We start from the raw sequence: 15,428 nt of genomic DNA, 5'->3' as shown, positions 1-15,428 counted from the left end.
ACTGACTTTATTCTGTGACTTTCTTCTCTTGTGTGTGTGTACAAGACCAAGAGGATGGCCTCACAGTTCACCAGTGCACATGTCTTCAGTTCAAGTGACCAATAGACAGCTGTTCACCCAGCCCATCCACCGTGTCTGGGGGGAGAGCCACAGAATAGACACATGGTAGCTGGGAGCCCACCCTGTGGAAGGGGAAGTTTGGGGATCCTTCTCAGAGGATGAGAGAGACCCAGGAGGCACTTTCTGCCACCATAAGTAGTGACAAAGCCTGTGTGCTATAAAAAAGACAACTCTCCCAATGAAATATGTACCCTATGGCCAAGTCAGTAGCAGGCAAATGCAACAAAAACTGAAAACAAGCTTGTCATTTTCTTTTATTTCTTCTTAATCTGAAGCTCCTGTAAATACTTTGTTCTTTTAGAAGGTTTATAAATGATATTTAATGGAAGTCAAATTTGGTCTGCAGCATATTTTGTTCATTCAATTTTTCCCCACTATCTTGGGAGCATCCCCTAATGAACATCCCCTATTCCACTGCACCAGCACAGCATCCTTTCCATCCATCTGGGAAATGGGCACAACATAAACCAGAGCAAATAGACTATCTGCTTTCTGATAGCAAGTATGATTTCAGGAGTTTCTCTGAGCCCGTGTCTTATGACTTCACCACATTTTCTACACTTTCTGGAGGTCCAGCAAAGAGTCAGTTTTCCCTGGCAGTCTTTTTTTTTTTTTTTTTTTTTTTGCGGTGCGCGGGCCTCTCACTGTTGTGGCCTCTCCCGATGCGGAGCACTGGCTCCTGACGCGCAGGCTCAGCGGCCGTGGCTCACGGGCCCAGCCGGTCCGCGGCATGTGGGATCTTCCCGGACCGGGGCACGAACCCGCGTCCCCTGCATCGGCAGGCGGACTCCCAACCACTGCGCCACTAGGGAAGACCCTCCCTGGCAGTCTTGTTGGGGCAAACAATATCTCTTGCTGGCACCACTGCTTATTTTCTACAGAGCGATTGAGAGGGACTATACACCCCATGCAGATTATTTTCCCACCTGCCCTTACCCATCGTGGAACCTTAAGCAAAGCCTCCTCTCTGTCAGCTTGTCACCTACAAAATCTAGATGTAAAATATCTGCTCTTGCTGGTACTCGATATGTTGGTTATCAAGATCAAATGAGTCCAGGTCAGGTCTACATGTGGTAGCACCTTGAAAACAGTAGAATGTTCTGTACATGAAAAGAAAAGGAACTTCACTCACAGATGCTTGGTAGTGAGATCAATTGGCACAGGTTATTTTATGCCCAGTGTCGTAGTACAGAAGTAAAATCCCACCCTGTAAATGTAGATGAGCCTGTGGAGAACTGTTCCTCTGCTACCCCAGCCTGCTGCTGCCCCTTGCAGTATCCCGGAGGCTTTTCCTCTCAGCCTTCCTCTTTACATACAAACACTTGAATAAGTCCATCAGAAGGAGGTGGAAGGTATGAGAACTTAACCAAGTTTGCTTCTCCCAGAAAAAGCCTCCAGAAAGCTTGCCAGTGGGTTCAAAGATGATTTGTCACACTGGTCTGGTTTAGAAGTCCTTTGGCTCACCCACTTTCTGATATCCCTTCCATAATTTTCTCCTAAGTTTATCATTACTGTCTTCTCTGATTTCCTTTGAATTTTTTTTTAACAGATCATGCATTCCCATGCTTGAAATTACTCCCAAATGTCAAGAGGACTCTTACAAAATGCCAAAACAGCCAATCTTCCAATTATGTTCTGGATGTAGTAACTTTTGCCCTAATTTTCAATTATTATACTTGGAATTTTTCCATTACTTCAATATTTTGATAAATGTCAAATCTACAGAAAAATTAAAAGACTAGTACAATGAGCATGGGTATATCCTTCTGGATTCTTCAACTGTTAACAGTGTCCCACATGTATTTGCCTTCTGACTCTGTCTCAAAATCTCTCTCCCCCTCCGCTCGAGTATGCATATTCGTGTATGTCTGTATGTGTGCATATATACACACACATATGTACAGGTTGAACTATTTGAAGTTACAAGATGTTCTGGGCTCATCTTGGGCTTTCTCTACAACCAATTTGGAATCATCCATTTCTCCAAGGAGTACTGGTTTCTTTTAATGGAGAATTGTACTTAGAAACCACAATCTGGGCTCTAGGTTTACTTGGTACCAAGGTGTCATTGCTTCTAGGCCTTTTTAGTGAACAAAACTAAGAAAACAGTTTTAAGAGTTCCTATCGTTGATGTTTCCAACTCAAATCCAGCATCCCTGAGTTCTTTCTCACCATCTCTTATTTCATATTTGTATCTTCCTTCTACAAATGAGAACTCTTGTTTCCACCTACATCAGTGTATTTAATCATGTGTTCTATACTGCCATACACACAAAATAGTTTCAGAATTACTGTATCCATACTACTGCTAGCAATAAAACTTCTAAGTAAAGGTCAAGATTTCTTTGCAGTTCTTTCTTTCCTTAGGAAAAAAAAAACTGCAAAATTGCAGTTAACATTATAGAGTATGTGTCACTATATTATCAGTTTGATTAATATTATAGAGTATGTGTCACTTAATATTATAGAGTATGTGTCACTATATTATCAGTTTGATTATGTACCTGTGTTTATATTTACATTCAATTCTACAATTTTCTTTTTCCATTGCTCTTCAATTACTTTTGAACACATAAAATATTTACAAAGTTCAAAAGTCCATCTCCTCACTTTCATTCTGTGTGTGTCTTTTGCCCTTAAGTGAGTTTCTTATAGGCAACATATTGAACGGTCTTGTTTTTTTTATCCAATCAGACACTCTTTGTCTTTTGATCAGAGCCTTTAGTCAATTAACATTTCTAGTAATTATTGATGGGTATGTACTTATTGCCATTTTATTCCTTGTTTTCCAGTTGTTTTTTGTAGTCCTTCCTTTTGTTTCTCCCTCTGCAGTTTGATGATTTTGTTTTGTAGTATGCTTGGGTTCCTTTTGGTTTTTGTGTATCTGTTGTAGGTTTTGATTTGTGGTTACCATGGAGTTCACGTATATTGACACATAATTACATCTACTTGATTTAAACTGATAGTCATTTAAGTTCAAACACATTCTAAATGACCTAACATATTTTACTCCCCCTTACCACATTTCATGTTTTTGATGTCTTATTTTACATCTTCATACTTATCCCTTTACGGTTAATTGTAGTTATAGTTGCTTTTACAATTTTTTTGTCTTTTAATCTATTGAAGTGATAAAGTGCTTATTTACTTGATCTTCAGTCTTTACATTGCCTTCCTATTGGGATTTTCCCCCTCCTGTAGATCTTTATTTCTTTTCCATTTAGAGAAGACCCTTCAAATTTCTTTTAGAGTAGGTTTAGTGTTGATGAATTCTTTTAGTTTTTACTTGTCTGAAAACTTGCTTATCTCTCCTTGTGTTCTAAATGATAATCTTGCCAGTAGAGTACCCTAGGTTGCACATTTTTCCCTTTCAGGACTTTAAATACATCATGTCACTCCCTTCTGGCCTGTGAAGTTTCTGTGGAGAAATCAGCTGATAGCCTTATGGGGATTTCTTTGTAAATGACTCTTTGTTTTTCTCTTGCTGCCTTTAGAATTCTCTCTTTATCTTTAACTTTTGACATTTTAATTATGATATGTCTTGGTGTGGGTCTGTTTGGGTTCATCTTGTTTGGGACCCTCCGTATTTCCTGTACTTGGATATTTGTTTCCTTCTTTAGGTTGGGGAAGTTTTCAGCCATAATTTCTTCAAATACATTTTCAATCCTCTTCTCTGTCTCTTCTCCTTCTGGAACCTCTATAATGTGAATTTTGGCACGTTTAATGTTATCCCATAGATATCGTATGCTGCTTTCATGTTTTTTTTTTTTGTTTTTTTTTTTTTTTGTCTTTCTGTCTGCTGTTCTGTTTGGGTGATTTCCATTATTTTATCTTTCAGATCACTTACGAATTCTTCTGTGTCATTTAGTCTACTATTCATTGCTTCTAGAGTGCTTTTTATCTCACATATTGAATTATCTTTTTTTTTTTTCCCCCTGGTTCACCGGCCTCTCACTGCTGTGGCCTCTCCCGCTGCGGAGCACAGGCTCCGGACGCGCAGGCTCAGCGGCCATGGCTCACGGGCCCAGCCACTCCGCAGCATGTGGAATCTTCCCGGACCGGGGCACGAACCCGCGTCCCCTGCATCGGCAGACGGACTCTCAACCACTGTGCCACCAGGGAAGCCCCGAATTATCTATTTTTGATCTATTTTTGATTGGGTCTTCTTTGTATTTCCTAGTTCCTTGTTAAAATGATCTGTGTTTAGACCAATTTCCTTCCCTAATTCACTTAGCATTTTTATTACCAATGTTTTGAATTCTTTGTCTGACAGATTGCTTATTTCTGTTTCATTATTTTTTCAGGGGTTTTTTCTTGCTCTTTCAATTAACACTAGTTCCTCTTCCTTTTCATTTTACTTAACTTTCTCTGTCTCTATGAATTTAGATGAAACATATGAATTGTAGTCTTGAAGCGGTGTTCTTATGTGGACTATGTAGACTGCATTTGCCCAGTCCCTTTGGTGGGAGCGCTGGATTTGATATGGACACCAGTCACATTTTTCTCAGGGTGTGGTAACCACTCTCACCTTGGTAGGGGCTGTAGCTGGTGATGGAGGAGCTAGAGCTGGCTCTAGGTGTGAGGCAGGACTTCCTCTCTGTTCAGTGGCCATCACTGCCCTGTCCTGGGTGGGGTCTACTCCCAAGTTACTGGAGCAGAAGCCCTGAGGGTCCGGCTCAAGCTGGCTCTGTTCTCTTTAATGGTGTGTTTTTCTTTCTCCCCGCACTGAGATCTTTGCCCAAAAGGAGGGGAGTGCTAAAGGAAGTGGGGCTCATGTGCTTACAGAGGTCCGATGTGCTGCCTGTGTAGGTGTCTGTGGCTCCGCTCAGATGCAGCCCACAGTTGCATCTTTTGCACTGTTGTGGTCGCCCCAGATCTAGTGCTAGGCAGTGGCATGGAGTGGGTGGGGCTGGAGCTTTTGCTCAGCCTGGGCTGGGGCACACAGTGAGGCAGTGGTGGGGATTCCAGCAGCCACGCTGCCATCAAAAGTCTGGGCTGTTTCTGGGGTGCTTTTTGAGTAAGCACCAACAATGGCCACCACTGCCCCACCTAGACTACACCCAGGGACCTCAGGTTGCTTCTGCATTCCTAGGTTGTAGGTTGAGTCTTTTCCCAGGTCCTGGCAGCCCTAGATCCACCGGTATGGAGTAGCAGGGATGGGTTGTTCACTCAGCTCGGACTAGGGAGCACAGCGAGATGGCAGCTGCTAGGGCAGACCTCTCTTCACCCAGCCTAGAGGCAACCAGCACTAGTGCACTCCTTATGAGTGGAGGCTAAGCTTCAGCCTTTCTACCTGTCCCGGCAATTCTCCAAGCAGCCAAGGGGGCTGGTCTTCTACATGTAGGACCCCAGGACTGGGATGCCCAGTGTGTGGCTCAACCCCCTCATTCCCCAGGGCGAATGCCTGCCTGTGTGATCTCCCTTTTCCTCTTAGTTCCCTCCCAGGGGCACAGGTCTCAACCAGATGGTTTCCTTCCCATCCTACCTGATTACATGTGTATCTTTCTTAGAGCCCTGATTATATAGGAGTCCATCTCCCAGTTTCCAGTTAATTTTCCATGAAAACTGTTCCACATGTAGATGTATTTCTGATGTGTTCATTGGGGAAGTTGAACTCCACATCCTCTTACTCCATCATCTTGATCTCCCTCCTCTGGCCTTAGACCTATATCTGGATTTTGAATCAACACTATAAAGGCTTTTCCCTGGCCTATAAAGAAATTGACCTATATTTTCTTCTATTCTTGTATAGTATTTTTACATTTAGAACTGTAATTAATTGGGAACTTTGGTATGGATCTAATTTTATCTTTTTTCAAATTGCTATCCAGTTGCCCCAACACCATTTAATTTACAAGTCATCATTATTCCAGTAATGTTAGAGGCAGGCCACTTTTATCATAATCACAATTTCCACTTGCACTTGAATCTACTTGGGGAGTTTCTGTTCTGTCCCATTGATCTATCTGTCTATTCATGCACTAATATAAATGTGATACCTTTTCAGCTGGGTTCACACAACAGCTACTCCTTCTGCCATTGGTTCTTGGAAGGGGTGCAGGGAGGGAGTACCATCAGGCCCAGTATCTCACAGTCTAAAGACTTGGAAAAGTGTTTGTGGTGGACAGACCCTAACGTGATCCCAGTGATTCTGCCCTCTGGTATTCACACTTTTATAGATTCTCCTCCCCTTGAATGTGAGTGAGACCTGTGACTTGCTTCTAACCAATGAAATACAGCAAAGTTGATGGGATGTCATTCCCTTACATTACCTAAGACTGTCTTGCTAGCAGATGTACTCTTACTCTTCCGCTGGCCTTGAAGAAGCAGAGGGCTCTGTTGTGAACTGTGGAGCAGAGCACATGACAAAGAACTGTGGGTGGCCTGTGGGAACTAAAGGCAGCCTCTGACCAACAACCAGCAAAAAATAAAAATAAACCTGAAGCTCTAGAATCCCTCTCTCTCTCTCTCTCTCTCTCTCTCTCTCTCTCTCTCTCTCTCTCTCCATTGTGGGCTTTAAAGAGGCAAGCTGCCATGAATCCTACAGCCATAAGGAAATTAATTTTGCCAATAATCCAAGGAAGCTTGAACGTGAATCTTTCTGCAGTCGGGTCTGTGATGAGAACCGAGTCCTGGTGGACACCCTGATTGCAGACTTGTAAGACCTTAAGCCAAGGACTCAGCTAAGTCATGCTCAGACTTCTGATCACAGAAACTGAGATAATAAACGTGTGGCTTTAGGCTGCTAAATGTGTGGTAGTTTATTACGTGGGAAGGAGCAACTAATAATACAGTGTTCACTCTTAAATCTAAAATAGTATTTTAAGTAATACAATCCTAAGTGTGTATGAGTGTGTGTAGGCTTGAGTAAGAGAAAGTGTGTGTGTGAAGAATGAAACACATTTAAAAATTAAATATGGTTTTAAAAACATGGGGTTTTTTTAGTGTTTAAAATTTATTTTTCATTGGATTGTCATTACAATTATGGATATTATGTAATTCTCAAAACAATTTGAACTCATTATAAGTATTGGTAGTTACTAAACATGAAACAATAATTATAACAGCAAATCTTAATAAAATAGATGTGAGAGCTTTGTACCCTTGTGAAAAGTAATTTTACTGACATCAAATTTTTGAATTGCTCCATTTTTTTGGTGCCCTGAATATTTTTACATCTGGGTGCAAAGCACCACAGTAATATAGCTGTTTTCTTCTGGGAGACACAATTTTACACACAAATTGACATTATAAGAGTATATGTGGATGACAAAGTCTGAATATTGATTCCTTTAAAAATGTGTGTTTTTTTAAAAATATGATTCCTTTAAAAGTCCCCTACTATTAGGATATTTTCCTACCCGGTTTTAAGACCAATGATATATAAAATACAACCTTCCAACACAAAATGGACCTGCCGATTCAGGAAAAGTCTATGGTTTTCCAGCTATGCCTGACAGAGTGGAAGAATCTATAAAAACATGTTTTTTTAGAGTCAGAGAGAGCTCGGGTGCTACTTGCTTAGCCTATGGTCTTATTACATGTTATTTACTTTTTTTGAGCTTTATTTTCTTTTTCTGTGAAAAAAAGACCACCACCACCAACCTTAGAGTTTTATGAGAGTTGCATATGCAACTCTTATTTAGCCAGGCTGGAAGACTATAATGTTAGATTTGTGCTTATTTGTTTGTTTGACTCTTTATTGGTATTCACGGGGTTCCATGGCTGAGTTCCATCACATGCCAGCCTTGTTGTTAAGCATATAAAACAACCATTGTTGAAACCACCAGTCTCCAGATACCCAACAACAAGGCTGAGGCTCTGAGACAGCTTAGTAAAATCTATCCAACGGAATTGAGAAGGCTTGGGAGCAGATGTTTGGGGGCATTTTAAAACAACTTTAGGCACCAGTCCAGGGGGAATTTTTGTTCAAGTGGAGCTGGCATTGTGGGATTTTTTCAAAAACAATAAGCAGTCCACCATTGTTCAAAGATGATTATTTCCTGCCTCTGAGGCAAGTACTTGAGCAATGTATTTCAAATAATCCTGATCTAAGAATTTTTCACGTGAACCTTTGGGAAAAAGCAAGAAAAAATATCTATCTTTTACTCTTTATAGTTGTGTAGAACAACCTCTAATGATTGGGGTATTTGGAAGTTTCTTTTTATGATAGATGCTGGCCAAGACCATCTGTGTTTTTGTGAAATATTGTTAGAATTAAATCCCCAAATTCAAGATGAGCTTTCCCTTACTGTCACTTTTCTTCCTGCCTCTTGACCCTTCAGGGACTCTCCATGGATACCTCAGCCCCAGCTTCTCAGGCCTGTGACACTGGAGAAAAAGCACAGTGTGGTCTGTCTCACATCAGTTGATCTGAAGGTTTAGTTCTTTCCATTTGTTTTACAATTTCTTATAAAATAAATTATTTTCCCAGTGGGGGGATAAAAAAAGAAAGACTTACAGGCATTCGCATGGAAAGATTTCGAAGATGTATTGTTAAATGGAGTAAAAGCATGTGATGGAATGAAGACTAATATGCAAAACCAGATCCCACAAGCATGGAAAAGCATGGACAAAAGTCTGCAGGGTGCGTGGTGGTTACACTGGGCACCCATGGAAAGGGAGTGGAGTGGGGAGGGGTCAGGGGGCCTGTTGCCTTTAGTTATGTCTATTTCTGTATTATTTAAATTTTTTACATTTAGGCTCTATTGACTCACTGTTTCATTTCTTAAATTGTTTTCAACTGAAAAAGCACATGCAGCACTTGATCAGTAGAGGCACTTGTCATTGACAAGCCTATGTATAAATGTCAGCCCCTCGAAATCACCTTCCTTGATCATTCTATCTAAAGGACCCTCTCTTCCTTCACTCTGTCCCTGCTTCCCTCATCTCCCTCAAAACACTTGCCACAATCCAAAATTAAATTGTATCGATGTTTATTGGCCTCTCTCCCAACAAGAATGCCGGTTTTGTGATGGTGGAAGTCTCATCAATCTTGTTCAACTTTGATTCTCCAATGAGAATCTGGAAGAGAACTGGGCATAGAGTAGACGGTCAGTGAATATTTGAATAAATGCTGGAATGAATGAGACAGGTGCCCATTTACCCCGCGTTCTCAGCTGCACAACTCCCGAGCGGCAGGAGCTGCAAGGGAAAGTAGCAGCTTTCCCAAGTTCTGTATCTGCTTCCAAAATACCCCTCTCTTCTTTGTTAGAGACACTTGTTTCAAGAGATTCAGAGAAAATTTGCCCCACGAAGGATCCCAGCAGTCACAGATTTGTAATACAGAAGTGTCTACCAACCTGATGTTGGCCTGGCTCCCAAACAGTATGAGGTAGTGTGTTACTCAGGGTTCTCCAGAGAAGCAGAACCAACAGAATGTGCGTATCTCTCTGGCTCGCTCGCTCTATACACGTATTTTTTTAAACACACATTATATCTGTTTATTCTGTAAAAATGTAAAAAGTGAATTTTTTTTTCCATCAGGGGAGAGCACAAAAGAATAACCACAGCCACCCTCATATGTAGAGAGAGATGGTCCCATATCAGATTGTGACTCCCATCACAGCTTTGTAGTGAAGCAGTGGTACTATTCAAAAGAATCCAGAATTGGGCTTAAAGTCTCTCTGTCACCTTGCCTGAAGTAGTAAAGAAATGAATTATTCTAGAAGAAGAATAGATGTTTGATATAGCACAACATGAAGGAAACAAAGTTAAGTAATTGATTTTCACTAGTGGTGTGTTTTTTTTTTTTAAGTAGTATGAATTTAAGCTTGTATCCATCTTTTGGAGCTTAGATGTGATAAAAGAATAGCAGCACAGGACAGACAGGCCCTAACTATTGGGAGGGGTTAATGTGAGCTGCTCTACAGAACCAAGCTGCTTCCAAAATTGTCACTATGATTTTTCAGGTACCACTCTGTACTGTGGGCACATTTTGAATTAGAGATTGGTCCTTTCTGTTATTCTCTGTCTTGTCCTGTGCAGCAGTTCCACTGGCTCCGGAAGCATCACTCCATATCCTACCAACAGAGAGAGATTGATCTTAAGGAATTGGGTCACAAAATTGTAGGGGCTGGCAAGTCCAAAATCTACAGAGCAGGCCAACAGGCTCGAGACCCAGGGAAGAGTTCATGTTTCAGCTTGAGCTCAAGGTCAGTCTGCTGGCAGAATTTCCTCTTTCTTGGAAGGCATCAGTATTTTTTCATTTAAAGCCTTCCACTGATCGGATGAGGCCCACCCTCATTAGGAAGGGTGATCTGCTTCACTCAAAGTCTACTGATTTAACTGTTAGTCTCATCTTAAAAAATGCCTTCACAGGCAGGGAAACTCTGCACCCTTTCCCCATACTTTGCCCTGTGTATGTATCTCTTCCATCTGGTTACTCCTGAGTTATAGCCTTTTATAATAAACCAGTGATCTTATAAGTAAAATGTCTCTCTGAGTTCTGTGAGCCACTCTAGCAAATTAATTAAACCCAGAGAGGGATTCATTGCAACTTCCAATCTATAGCAGGTAAGTCAGAAGCACAGGTGACAATCTGGACTTGGGACTGGCATCTGAAGTTGGGAGGGCAGTCTTGTAGGAGTGACCCCTTAACCTGTGGGATCTGATGCTATCTCAGCAAAGATAGGTCAGAATTGAGTTAAATTGTAGTGTTGGGACTTCCCTCGTGGCGCAGTGGTTAAGAATCTGCCTGCCAGTGCAGGGGATACGGGTTCGAGCCCTGGTCCAGGAAGATCCCACATGCCGTGGAGCAACTAAGCCCGTGCGCCACAACTACTGAGCCTGCGTGCCACAACTACTGAGCCTGCGTGCCACAACTACTGAAGCCCACATGCCTAGAGCCCATGCTCTGCAACGAGAAGCCACCATAATGAGAAGCCCGCGCACTGCAATGAAAAGTAGCCCCCACTCGCCACAAGTAGAGAAAGCCCGCAGGCAGCAGCGAAGACCCAACACAGCCAAAATAAATAAATAAATTTATTTAAAAAAAATTTTAGTGTTGGAGAATTTCTCCTTGGTATGGGGAATCGCCCCCAACACACACACACACACACACACACACACACACACACACACACACACTGGAATTGGTGGCCAGAACCTTTAGAGACTCACCCACATTGTGTGCAGTTGTGCTTTGTTTATTCTCATTGCTATATAGTATGCCAGTGTATGAATATAAAATAATTTTAAATACAAAAAAAAAATGCCTTCACAGAAACATTTAGACTAGCATTTGACGAAATATCAGGGTAGCACAGCCTGGCCAAGATGACACGTAAAATTAACCATCCCAGGCAGGATGACAGAGCTTCAGCTGAGGCGGGTGGGCAGACAGGCCAGTGGTGAAAAGATTAGAAACAAGGGCATGTGTGAGGAAGAAGGGGCAAGTTTTATATAACTTCCTGACAGATGTTGAACCTCTCTTAACCCTCTTTTATGCAATGATTGGAAAGAGAATCAGAAGCTGGAGGCAAGGTCAGCAATGGGAGCCCTGGCTTTCCAGTCCCATCTCAGCCAAGCGGGGAGATAAAGCTGTTGGAGGCCAGACAGCTCTGAGTGTCCAGCTTTGACAGCAGTGACCTTCTTCCCCAGTATCACTACATTCTTGGGTACTAGTAAGAAAGCCAATCAATTCTACCCAAATTACAAATAAGTTAAAATGTAATAGGGAAGAACCTTTTGTATTCTATTACAAGTTAATCACTAAAGGGATGTCGTCTATAAGTTTAAATTATACGTAATGGCCCATCTCTGGGAACCCTGCTTCCCAGGTAATGAGCGTTAAGCTAGAATACCTTTGTTTAGCTCACAGGAAACATCCTGACCAGGCCCACCTGTGAATGATTGCAGAGAGGAAGAAATCAACACACTCCCTCTGGAGGCTGATGGGAACCAGAATGTTTGACTTTACTGCCTCCCCTTCTAGTATGAAAGGAGCTTGAATTCTAACTGAGGCAAGATGGTTCTTTGGGGACACGATCCCACCATCTTCTCGGTTTGCCAGCTTTTCAAATAAAGTCGTTATTCCTTGCCCCAGCAGCTCATCTTTCGATTATTGGCCTGGTGGGGGCCGAGCAGTACGAGCTTAAGACTCGGTAACAGGGCTTCCCTGGTGGCGCAGTGGTTGAGAGTCCGCCTGCCGATGCAGGGGACGCGGGTTCGTGCCCCGGTCCGGGAAGATCCCACATGCCGCGGAACAGCTGTGCCCGTGAGCCATGGCCGCTGAGCCTGCGCGTCCGGAGCCTGTGCTCCGCAATGGGAGAGGCCACAACAGTGAGAGGCCCGCGTACCGCAAAAAAAAAAAAAAAGACTCGGTAACAGAAAGGCAGACTGTCTAAAAAGCAGACTTAAGTGGCACACTGCAGAAGTTGTCCAGATAAATCAGGATAAGATTCGGCCGGCAAGTTTGTAAAGTTTATATTTGGGGTTCCCATTATTCCAGCGGGTGACCCTGACCAGTTAGATTCTCTTTAGGACTCAACTCGGGCAGATGCTCTGTCGTCACAGATGTCCTGTCAAGTTCTGTGGAGCTGCAGGTGGCGAGAGCAGTGGAACAGGGACGACCCCACCCGGAAAGTGGAGGTTAATGAAAGGATGTCAGAGGAACAGGATTCTAATGGGCTTTAACACCTCTCCGGGTGATGCGGGACAAGTCACTTAATCTTCAAGCCTCCGTTTCCTTTCTGCTTCTCTCCCAGCCCTACAATTTCCTGGGACTTCTAATCTCAGACACTCTGATGGTCATAGTGGCCTCAGTCCCCTCTCCTACTACCTAATGCTAACACTCTATGCCTTCAGATATCTGCCACTGCAGCTGTTGATTTTATTTCCACCACTTCAGTCACGGAAAAACCATACTAAAAAACACTTCTTTTCCCCACACTGGTGAGTCAGAATACAGGTTCTGAATTGCTTTATACATACACTGTATGTTTATCTAATTATAAGTAGAGAATAATACTGTGCCAGTGATAAAAACAAAGCGAGGAACTATCAAGAGAGCCTGGCCATATTTCCAAATACCACTATATTCTTTCATAGTTTGGTTTCAAATCAGCTTCCAGTATTTGGGGAGTCAGGTTTTCTTTTTTTAATATTCCTGCTGTTCACTTGATTCAGAAAATCTCTTGTTGCTATGGAAGTCGAATGGTTTTTTTTTTCTTTCATGTTTTCAAATCCTCTCTTCATGCCTTTACAATTAAAAAAGTCAGACCTAATTATAATGCTAAACATTTCAATGCGAGATCACATGTGAAATAAAAAAGAATGCTTTTTCTGACTCGGTTTATTATTCTACCCGACTTTAACTCTTTCCCACTCTTTCACACCCCACTTAAATGAGACTAAGGTGTGATGAAAATCAATTATATGACTTTAATTTGTCCAAGCTTGGGATCAAATTTTATTACTCTTTTCCTGAGCATCTGGTTATTCTAATTAATTTTCTCCTCCTTATCAGCGAATTTAGTGATTCACTTCCATGCCCTTCTTTTGCCAAGCGTGTCAGAGCGGTGTTGTTGGCCAGAGGTGTCTCCATGGCTGTTAAGAAGGTCTGACTCTGGGAGAGGAGCCAGGAGCAGGGCGCTGAGAAAGAGAGGAGGGATGAGGTCATTCCACTGAGCAGTGACTGTCACCTTCATTTTGCCTGTAGGCTTTGTAATGTCCACGTGTGCACATGCAAGTGGACATGGGCACACACAGAGATAGGCATCGTTGCATGTATCCTGATATCAGAAATGGGTGGCAAGTGAAGATGAGGGCATATTCCACATTTTTTAACCTAGGGACGACCCTGGCAGTCCAGTGGTTAAGACTCTGCGCTTCCAGTGCAGGGGGTGTGGGTTCGATCCCTGGTCGGGGAACTAAGATCCCACATGCCGTGCAGTGCTGCCAAAAAAAGACCTAGTCTAAATTCAAGTTCTTTGCAGAGCTCATCTGAATAAGCCCTTTTAAATCTGAGCCCTTTAATTACTCCAGATTCCCTTAACACGTGGCTACTTCTGTACCTTGACTGTCATAGCAAAGTCACAGGTTGACATGCACCTGCTAAATAGTTAAAAATGTGATGTGAGTGCCTGGAATTAAGAGTGGAGACAAATTAAATCTGAAATGGTATGTGTGGCCCCATCCATGGAAGGTGTGAAAATGTCCCTGGTCTACCGCAGCCCTCGGTAGGTTTATTAACTCCTTCCCGAAGGGAACACGTCTCAGCCCCAGACTCTGAGCACCTGCAAACACTGAAAAATGTGCAGGGAAACAGATGCATGAACATGAATACATCCATGGGGAAGGGTACTATCAGCACCAAAGACTACTGAGGCTGACGTCAGTCACACGGAAACAATAAATCGACAATCCATGCCTTGTGCTTCTGTTTCACCTTTAATTCCCAAGGCTAATCTTCAAACTAAGAACTGCCTTCCTGAGAGCATGTTTTCATGTACCATTTACTAGTTCACAGAGTGGGCAAAGATGTGAACATAAAGCAGGTGAGATTTTGTTTGCACATGAAGCAGAATTTCTTGGTGATGAACAATTGGAACAGTTTATAAAATGTGGTGTGTGGTTTTCAACCCTGGAGCAGGTTAAAGAAAAAGAAATCAAAAAACATTTGCCTGAAGTTGCTTGGGTCCGAAATGGCAGGGATTAAACGTACATCATTTTAAGCAGCTGTGAAACTGGTCAGACATAGATATAGAGAGATTAATATCATCATTTCTCCTGTAAATACTTGCCAAGTACCTAGTATACACCAAACACTAGGTCTGGCTTTGGAAATACAATGAACAAACTCTCTTTCCAAGGCCTTCACAGTCTTAGGGGTAGGACAAACAGACAAGTGAAAATTGCTGTACAAGTCAGGACATAATTCTAGAAAACTCTAGAAGAGGAGTTGCACTGGGTGCTATGGAGTACAGAAGAAAGGCACCTGACCTGGGGCAATGCATGCAAAGGAAGGCTTCCTGACAATAACCAGTCCTCCAGTTCTGAAAACTAAATCATGTGATTATAAAGAAAGCTCAGCTGTAGGAATAAAATAATATGCATTGGAATCGTATCATGTGGTTTGGGGTGGTTGTATTATTAGCCCGCAAGACAAAAATCAAGTATATTTACAATTATTCGCAAACTTCCTGCACGTTGCCCCTAAAGTACAATGTACATAAATATTTGCAGTTTTATGTTATAACTGTATTCAGTAATAAATTTGCATAAATATGTGGTCTAAGCAATAAACACAAAGATCACAATCAGCATAGCAAGATGCTCTCAATGTGAGAGACGCAAGAAAATGTGAT

This window comes from Lagenorhynchus albirostris, chromosome 12, assembly GCF_949774975.1.
Source record: "Lagenorhynchus albirostris chromosome 12, mLagAlb1.1, whole genome shotgun sequence".
NCBI classification, from domain to species: domain Eukaryota; kingdom Metazoa; phylum Chordata; class Mammalia; order Artiodactyla; family Delphinidae; genus Lagenorhynchus; species Lagenorhynchus albirostris.
Note: the sequence above shows the minus strand (reverse complement) of the source record.